Source organism: Poecilia formosa, unplaced genomic scaffold, assembly GCF_000485575.1.
Source record: "Poecilia formosa unplaced genomic scaffold, Poecilia_formosa-5.1.2 Scaffold517, whole genome shotgun sequence".
NCBI classification, from domain to species: domain Eukaryota; kingdom Metazoa; phylum Chordata; class Actinopteri; order Cyprinodontiformes; family Poeciliidae; genus Poecilia; species Poecilia formosa.
Genome location: NW_006800456.1, coordinates 269,024 through 275,475, shown reverse-complemented (window position 1 = coordinate 275,475; position 6,452 = coordinate 269,024). Strand labels below are relative to the sequence as shown.

General features: G+C 37.7%; 2 long non-coding RNA genes across 2 annotated transcripts in view; one reads left to right on the top strand and one right to left on the bottom strand.

Moving 5' to 3' along the window:
- The first annotated feature begins 2,168 nt into the window (after positions 1–2,168).
- Positions 2,169–5,529, top strand: LOC107834087 (uncharacterized). The gene is made up of 2 exons (XR_001659870.1): positions 2,169–2,214; positions 5,317–5,529. It is a non-coding gene; the product is annotated as an uncharacterized LOC107834087 (long non-coding RNA).
- Positions 5,530–6,259: 730 nt separating this feature from the next.
- The window catches only part of LOC107834086 (uncharacterized), a 69,923-nt gene continuing 69,730 nt past the window's right edge, over positions 6,260–6,452 (bottom strand). Inside the window, exon 4 of the long non-coding RNA XR_001659869.1 lies at positions 6,260–6,373. This is a non-coding gene — a long non-coding RNA (uncharacterized LOC107834086). The remainder of the gene's footprint in view (positions 6,374–6,452) is intronic.

Sequence of the window (6,452 nt, the reverse complement as noted above, 5' to 3'; positions counted from 1 at the left end):
AGACCTCTGACTGATGAATGATGCTCAGCTGCCTCCTGGATGGGACTGGTGCTGCTGACCTGCAGTTTGTGTGGCCTCATGTGGCTGACTCTTCCACCTTGTGTGTGAGGAGTTTGCAGCTCTTTTCTGTACTGGAGGCGTTTTTGTGAGGTCCCCATATAGTGGCACAGAAAAGGAACAAGGCTGTTTTAATATCAACGGCCATTTCTAGGAAGACATTCTTTTGTGTGAATGTTCCAGGGAGGAAATGAAATAATTCCTTTGTAAAGTGAGGACATTTATCATTGTGCATATGTGGATGTGTTAAAAAAAAGGCTTTTGCTACAAAACTCTTTCTGAGTTGGTGATGGTTACATGGAAATACTGCTGGGCTTTTCTTCACATTTTTGATTTGTCTCTGTTGAGTATCTTTTGACTTAACATTAATTTTACCTTCAGAGTGAAACAATCATGTATGTAAATGCTGCAATAAGTAAAAACATTTAAAAAAAGAAAATGAAAATAAAAATCAGAAAATTGGTATCCTTTTGTATTCTGTCTCCTTCCGATCAGAGTGAATGGAGAACACTTGTGAACATTAGTCATAAGGTCTTGCCACAGATTCTCAATTAGATTTAGTTGTGGACGGTTTGGGCATTCCAATACATAAACACACTTTGATCTAAACCTTCCAGCTCTGGATGTGTATTTAAGGTCATTGTTCTCCATGAACCTCTGACAGCCAGGTGTGTCCTGTATTTAACTCCGTCTATCTTCCCATCAACCTTGACCTCGTGTCTCCTGGCAGAAGAAAAGCACCAGACCATGCAGCCGCATCATGTTACACACAGGAGTGTGTTCAATGTGTTAGTTTTCAAACTAGCCCAGAAAGATTCATTTTGGTCTGATCTAACCAAGACACCTTCTTCCATGTGTTCGCTCAGCCTTCTAAATGGCTTCTGGTAACCTACATAATACCAAGAAAAAAATGTTTTTTAACCTTCTAAGGAGCCATACAGTATGATAGGCCTTATTTTAAGTGGTGGCATACCAAACAGACCTGTGACCTTTGAGTGTTTCTGGTGTTTAATGTGATATTTTAATATTGAGGTATATGCTGAGTTCTCAGCAAACAGACAAATCTTTCATCTTTTGGGTGTCCAAGATATTTTTGTAGAATACAACTTTATAACTTTAATTGCAACTTGTTGTTGCATCTACATCTGATATTGCCTTCATATATGTTGGGCAGTGCTGGGTACAGCTAACCCAAAAGCACTAATCATAATAATTTGTTCTAGCAATGCTAAAGCACTACACCAACATGCTATTTAGCAAAATAGCAATGCTAAAGTGCTAACGTCAGCCCAAAAAAAGACTAGAATCCTCAAGGATCAAATTAAATTTGATTTTATAATTTATATATTCCATAATGACCAAATTTATTGTATTTATGTTTACAGTATACCTTATCTTGAATTATCATCATTTTTATGACAGTGATTACGTCCTTCATATCATTGCTGCCAGTTTATATTTGGAAATAAGCTAATAAGCCAATTTTTGAGGTCACCTTGACCTTTAGCTCAATTTTACCAGAATGCTGTTCATGCTCCATGTGTCTATCTTTAACTATCATTGGTGACGGGAGGGCAGGAGCGCCGCCAGAAATCTTGGGCCCCTGACAAAACATTATATTGGGCCCCCCCTGCGCAGCTGCTGTTACAATTTTTTGAGTCTATTTGACCCATAAAAAGCGTCACAATTTTAAAGGCTTGTAACCACCTTGCTTTCTTTGGTTCAATACTGATAATTAGCACAATATTTACTGCCCATGAATTTTACATCCAACAGTCCACATCCAGTAGGCAAGTAGGTTGCTTATTTTTATTTTTTTCCAATAAGTTTAAAATAAAGAAAAGGCCCCCCCCAATGGAAAAACTAACAAGGGAATAAAAGAACAAAACCAAAAAAAGAACAAGGACAAGGTCCGCCAACGGAAGAAAGAAAAAGGCAAAGGGAACAAAGAACAAAAAACAAAAAAAAAAGTTAAAACGCCCACCTAATAATTTTGGAAAAAAAAAAAAAAAAAAAAAAATACAAAACAGTACACACAAAAACACAAAAACAAAACAAAAAAGAGTCCCCCTGTCTCTCCAAAAATATTATATAAAACCCCTTTTGAAAAATAAACCTATTGTTAGGTATTAAAGGATACTATTCATTTAAACCTAGGTTATAGTTCTATTTAAGTTCAAGTTGATACTGTTAATCTATTTAATTTACAGTTTGTTTTAATCTTTTAAATCTATTTTAGTTTAATGTTCTTTTAAGAAGTTTAAGTTTTTTAACTTCCTGTTTTAACCATTTCTTATTTCTATTTTAAACCCAACAAACAATTTTATATTCCACACACTGTAACAACAGACATTGAATGTGGTTCAAAGGAAATAACCAATAAAACACAACAGACACAATCCAGCAAAAGACCAAATAACTTGTGCTTCAAATCGATGTCTTTTCTCTCTGATGATCCTGAAGGGTTAATCCCGTTTCTCTGAATCCACTGCTATTTCAGCAGGAAACATGGGCAGGTCATACCAGTGTGGATGATGTGCAGTATCCAGCAGAGGGCGTAGCTCCGGCTAGATGGTTACAGGGCTCCTGGGTTACGGCTCACCATCTTGTTTCTCACTAACGGAATCCAACTCAGCAATCGACTCAGAATTTCCCGGTCCAATTTCCAGCAAAACCTCAAAAAGGCCTGGTTTAATAACCAACAAAGCCTAACAAAAGTTCATTTAACTCTGCTTGGTACTGAATAAAGTAGTATACTCGTCGATTTGGCGGTTGAACATCGTGTGTGGGTGGGGGGACATGCTTCACCCACCTCAGCTCATCCATTAACCTCAGCTCATCCATTACTTCCACAGTTTTTGAACATAAAACATAAATGCGCTATTTCAGCTTTCCTTTTCAACGAAATAAAAATACTTTACAAATACGTTCTTCTCAGAAAATAAAGTACACTTTTTAACTCACCAAGTCCAGTTCTGTAACATATAACACAATCCCGAACGCAGTCAGGTTGAAAAATGCAGAACGCTCCTTTTCCAAAAATGGAAAAAATGTTTTTAATCGTCAATTTCTCTTATCTTTTTCTCGTTCACAGCACAACTCCAGGGCTTAAAGAGCTCCGGTCGGGGCCGGATTTCCGGCTTTTGACCAAGCAGTCCACCTCAACCAATCTTCATGGTCCGCCTCAACCAAACTGTAGTCTCCGGGCTTAAAACCTCTCCGGCTCATGGCCTGTTTTTGAGAAATATGGCTGAATAACATGCCCAAAATGAATTGAATGTATCTCAAGAACTGCAGAGTTTATTTTAATTGTTTTGGTATCAAAACAAAGGCAAGACCCTAGAGAATATGTTACAGCTCTAAAAACCATCCTGCTTGTTACTGAGGAAAGTAAATGAATATGATACACAGCAGAAATTAAGAAAAAAAATCTATTTCCGCCTAAAAATATATTAAGATTCCTTTCAAAGCAATGCAGGTGAAATCCAAAACATGTAGTAAACAACAATACACAGTCTGACCTTTTACTGTGCCAAGTTTCATGAAAAAAAAAGTTAATCATATGAGTTTTAGAGAGGTACTACTTGATAAAAATCTAGGCGGACCTTCCAAATTAGCCATTTTGGCACAATTTGTGCCATCTGAACTTTCTCAGTTTTTTTCTGTAGGCTCTGTTTCAATCATTTATTCTTATCATATAATAAATGATTATTTATTAAAGATAAGTAATTACATCTAATAATTGTTTTTGGAGGTTCCTTTTAAAAATCCACATTGCATTCATTCAGAAAAAGAGAAAAAAATAGACAAATTTCAAATAGAATTATATAACATTCTATTTGAAATGTTATATTTACTATTGAAATTTTTATTTCAATAGCAATGAAAACTAATTTGTCAAAATGATATGATCACAGGAAAAAACTAATATATCTCACAATTACATTGCAATAACAATGCGCTCTGCGCGTAAAATCATGCAATTCTCCATTCAAACATTCAAAATTACGCTGGGCAGTTTCTCGGGAACCCATTGGCCAATTTTGATGATTGACATGTCTTTCGAACCGTCAGAGCCAATAGAATCTGAGGGCGTTGACATTAATATGGAACCTAAAGCCATTCACCAATTACAGCGGGGAAAACGCACGTGACCTACATTGACGGAGTTCGCCTCTAGATTTTGTATATGGTAGCTAGGAGACGGAAGAGGCTCTGGGCAGAGCCAAAAACAATGTCAGATGGACGCAGGGAAAATTGATTATCGAACCAAGTGGAAATATTTACTCTAATAAGGATTATGACCACGAAACAGCAAAGGTTGGACTGAATTTATGTTTTTAGCTTCTTGAAATTAGCTATTTCTTTTTTTCTTCTTTAGCTGCTGGTTCAGTGAGTTTTGCATGTAGCGTGGTGACTCTGGTATTGTTGGAAACGGCAGAACTTTGGCTTTACTCTGATAGATAGTTTGTGAGCTTTGGGAATCGTCGCTCTTTCATTGTTGCGTTTTTTACCGGATATGCCTCGTTAGCATTGCGTTTCTTTTTATCAAGCTGCTTAGTGTTCAAGCTGGGTGTTGTTGAGGTAGAAAACATTGTTTCTATCATTTAGAAGAACCTTTTCCCGATACGTGGATATGCAATATACCTATATTGATAAATGTATAGCATGTGTTTTCAATTGATCTTGTTGCGGCAAGCGCCGAGGACCCAAATTTGGGTCCTCTAGAGACGGAGGACCCGTCTCTCCATCTCTGGCGGAGAGACGGAGCTCTGGGGGCCAGACTTACGGCTTTTCAAGCAAAGCGAGCATTGGACCAAACGGCCCGCCTCAACTAAACTGTAGATAATAGATAAAGATGTCTGCCAATCAGAATTCTAGCTTCCGTGTTCTTGACCAATGACTGTAAAATGATTTGTAGAAAAGAAGCGCATGCGTTTGGTTCGCGGTTAAATCAAATGCCATATGAAAGAAGATGGAGTTTGTCTCACCCGGTAAAGAAACACGTTTACTTGAGAAAGGAATTCAAAACAAGTGGCGCTGGGCATGGCTAGAGGAAAGGGGACAAGACAGGAAGCTGGCGGAAATTTTTACAAGGTAAACTTTACACCTTACAATCACAACAATACCAGTTTAGACTTTGAGCAACTTCCTAAAACTGTTTTGTGTAACATTAAAACATGCCTGGCTGCAACAGTATCGATGGTAGCTCTCCTTCTATTCAGTGTATGTAGCTTTTGGAGCAGNATTTAAACCTAGGTTATAGTTCTATTTAAGTTCAAGTTGATACTGTTAATCTATTTAATTTACAGTTTGTTTTAATCTTTTAAATCTATTTTAGTTTAATGTTCTTTTAAGAAGTTTAAGTTTTTTAATTTCCTGTTTTAACCATTTCTTATTTCTATTTTAAACCCAACAAACAATTTTATATTCCACACACTGTAACAACAGACATTGAATGTGGTTCAAAGGAAATAACCAATAAAACACAACAGACACAATCCAGCAAAAGACCAAATAACTTGTGCTTCAAATCGATGTCCTTTCTCTCTGATGATCCTGAAGGGTTAATCCCGTTTCTCTGAATCCACTGCTATTTCAGCAGGAAACATGGGCAGGTCATACCAGTGTGGATGATGTGCAGTATCCAGCAGAGGGCGTAGCTCCTGCTAGACAGGTACAGGGCTCGTGGGTTACGGCTCACCATCTTGTTTCTCACTAACGGAATCCAACTCAGCAATCGACTCGGAATTTCCCGGTCCAATTTCCAGCAAAACCTCAAAAAGGCCTGGTTTAATAACCAACAAAGCCTAACAAAAGTTCATTTAACTCTGCTTGGTACTGAATAAAGTAGTATACTCGTCGATTTGGCGGTTGAACATCGTGTGTGGGTGGGGGGACATGCTTCACCCACCTCAGCTCATCCATTAACCTCAGCTCATCCATTACTTCCACAGTTTTTGAACATAAAACATAAATGCGCTACTTTAGCTTTCCGTTTCAACGAAATAAAAATACTTTACAAATACGTTCTTCTCAGAAAATAAAGTACACTTTTTAACTCACCAAGTCCAGTTCTGTAACATATAACACAATCCCGAACGCAGTCAGGTTGAAAAATGCAGAACGCTCCTTTTCCAAAAATGGAAAAAATGTTTTTAATCGTCAATTTCTCTTATCTTTTTCTCGTTCACAGCACAACTCCAGGGCTTAAAGAGCTCCGGTCGGGGCCGGATTTCCGGCTTTTGACCAAGCGGTCCACCTCAATCAATCTTCATGGTCCGCCTCAACCAAACTGTAGTCTCCGGGCTTAAAACTTCTCCGACTCATGGCCTGTTTTTGAGAAATATGGCTGAATAACATGCCCAAAATGAATTGAATGTATCTCAAGAACT